The sequence below is a fragment of the Bos grunniens genome, chromosome X (genome assembly GCF_055505025.1).
Source record: "Bos grunniens cultivar Pamir isolate PY7600 chromosome X, Bosgru_T2T1.0, whole genome shotgun sequence".
Taxonomy (NCBI): Eukaryota; Metazoa; Chordata; class Mammalia; order Artiodactyla; family Bovidae; genus Bos; species Bos grunniens.
The window spans coordinates 99692120-99695090 of NC_141194.1; the positions used below are offsets into that span (position 1 = coordinate 99692120).

At 41.1% G+C, this 2971-nt stretch overlaps 1 pseudogene; it reads left to right on the forward strand.

Annotated features, from left to right (window-relative positions):
- The first annotated feature begins 464 nt into the window (after positions 1 to 464).
- On the forward strand, positions 465 to 2297 carry LOC147340963 (uncharacterized; annotated as a pseudogene).
- The last annotated feature ends 674 nt before the right edge of the window (positions 2298 to 2971 follow it).

A 2971-nucleotide genomic window follows, 5' to 3' on the forward strand; every position in this document is an offset into this window, starting at 1 on the left:
TACCATTAGGAGTAAATCCCCAAGGCCTTAGGCCTAATGCTCTCTGGAAAATGGAATTAACTCATACCCTTTGGAAAACTGTCCTTTGTGCATGTTACCGTGAATACCTTTTCTCATGTTATTATAGCCTCTGCTAGATCAGGTGAAGCAGTAAAATATGTAATTCAGTACTTGTTTCAGTGCTTTTCCCAAATAGGACTCCCTGAACAGATAAAAACAGATAATGCACCAGCTTATACTTCTGCTGCTTTTAGGAGATTTTGTCAACAATTTTCTATAATTCATTCAACAGTAATACCTTATAATCCCCAAGGCCAAGCCATAGTAGAAAGGGCACACTGATTAAAAAATCAGATAGTTAAATTAAGGCAGGGAGAATTTAAGTATTCCTCTCCACATCATGTTCTACCCCATGCTTTGTTTGTAATTAATCATTTAAACTTGGACACACAGGGCCAGACTGCAATGATGAGACACTGGATTCCTGAAGGGGCTACGACTTGGCCCCTGGTCAAGTGGAAGGACCTCCTTACCAGAGCATGGAAAGGGCCAGATATGCTGTTAACTTGCAGGAGAGGGTAGGCTTGTGTGTTTCCACAGGATTCCATTTCTCCTGTATGGGTTCCTGACAGACTGATTCGACATGTCCTGTCCCATGAGATTTCTGGAGTCCTGGAGTCTGGGACCGAGGGAAGATGGGGAGATCAGAAGCTCGTCGAGTCCGGACCTGAGGGAGCCAAGGAGAAGCCGAAGGGCGAGTGACCCTTCAAATGAGGCTTCACTGCTAGTACATCGCTTCAGGCACCTGGCGCTTCAGAAGAGACATGCTGATGGAGTCCAGCTTTATTCTGCTCCATCTTGTTGCCGTCATTGTACTCAAACTACCTCCAGCATGGTGCCAACTTGGGGCCAGCTGAAACATATCACTCAGCAGGCTGAAGAATTAATAGAAAGGGGAAAACATGAGGCCACTCCTATGGTATGTTTGTGGCTGTGTTTGCTGTGTTGGCTTCTCAGCCAAGGCCCTCCAGCACAGAAAAAGTTCATTGGGCCTATTTGCCTAATCCACCTTCTTTTCAGCCTGTTGATTGGATGAATGAGCCCATTAGTGTTTTTGTTAATGATACTCATCTTTTGGGCAGGGCTTCCATCTATCCTAATAATGCTAAAACAGTGGTCAGCTTTCCCCTCAATTTTTCAGGTGTATCCGTTTATCCACCTATTTGTTTTTCCATACCTTCCTCCTTACAAGGATCAGCTCCGGTTTTGAATGGATGTGTTAGCAGTTCCTTGAAAGGCATGCTTACTGACTCTCCGAGAAACAATGGCAAGAGAGATTTTTGGTCCTTACAGGTGCTGATGCTGGGGGCGCAAGAAAAACTATATGATGCCATAAAACAGGCAGCCCCTCATTTAAAGGACTTTCTGAGCTGTGCACTCCCCACTCCAGATTCTGATGAACAAGGACTACAGGCCTGGGAAAGCATAAGCAGAATTTCTGGCTTTCCTCATTGGAAAGAATGTGGAAAAGAATGCATGTTCTCCATAAAGTTATCTATTCCCATTGTTGCCACCAGACATTTTCTGACAGAATGGGGATGCCCCTATCTTTTGAATCAAAGATTGAACTTGACTTTTGAAGAACCTTATAGATTCATATGGAATGATTCATTCATCCCTTATCCTTTAGCAATTACTAGGTGGCATGTTAATGGATGGGTTCCTCCTTTAGTGAGTTTTGATGGAACAGGTCCCATGCAACCTGAATTATGGAGAGCATTGGCTGCTATTGCACTTGTGGTTTTACATAGACCTTTAAGTGAACAAAGATAAATTGTATGGGCCTACATGCATTCTCCCTATGCCTTTTTGTTGGCCAGAAATTGGAATGATTTGGGAGTTTTTGAAGGAGAAACTGTTTATAATGTCGAATGTGTGGATTGTTTTATATCAAATTGTGTTGATGGGAATGATTATAGTAATTATAAGGCTGTGATGATTGTAAAGCAACCACCATATTTGATGGTTCCTGTGAAATTAGAGGGACAATGGTTTGATGATTATGCATTGAACGTTTTGTATGAACTTAATGGCCTAATTTCTCAACCTAAGAGATTCATTACAGCTCTGATTGTGGGAATAACTGCCTTGATTTCCATAATTGCTTCAGTTACAGTTCCTGCTGTTGCCCTGTCAAAAGAAGTGCATACTGCCTCGTTTGTCAATCAGCTATCCAAAAATGTCTCTTACTACATAGGAAATTATAGGTAGGAAAATAGAAAATAAGGTCAATGCTTTAGAAGAAGAAGTCCTACTTATAGGACAAGAAATTACAAATTAAAAAATTAAGTTGTCTTTAAGGTGCCATGCTGAATTTAAATGGATGTATTATCCCTCTACAAGTGAATGATTCCGCACATTCTTGGGAACACATTAGGAATCATATTTTAGGTGACTGGAATCATTCAGATTTTAGTATTGATATTTATAAGTTACATCAGGATATTCAGACTATGAAGTGGGTGGAGTCTGACTTTTCCTCTCAATGGCTTTTTATTTCCCTTTTTAAAAATCTGGAGGGGTATCTTTCCCATGGATCCTTTTTTACAATAGTGATTAACGCAGCCATGTGTTATTATGCCTGTTGATTCTGATTTGTATTAGCCCTGTGTCTTTTCAGAATACTCAACTGAAGTGTTTCTGCTTTATCTACTGAGTTTCATACTTATGCTCTAAAAAAATAAGAAAGGAGGAGATGTCAGGTGCCATGTTAGGCATTACTGACAAAATGGAGGCATGGCCCCAACCCTCTCGCCTTATCTCACAGGCAAGGTCCCAGGATGAAGGAGTTAGGCCTTGTGATTCTGACTTGTTCTTTCCTTTCTTTGGTTGAGTTGGCTTGAAAGAATGTTAAGATTCTTGAGAGAAGCGTGAGAAAGCACAAAGCTTTCTGCAGTTGTGCACAGAAAAT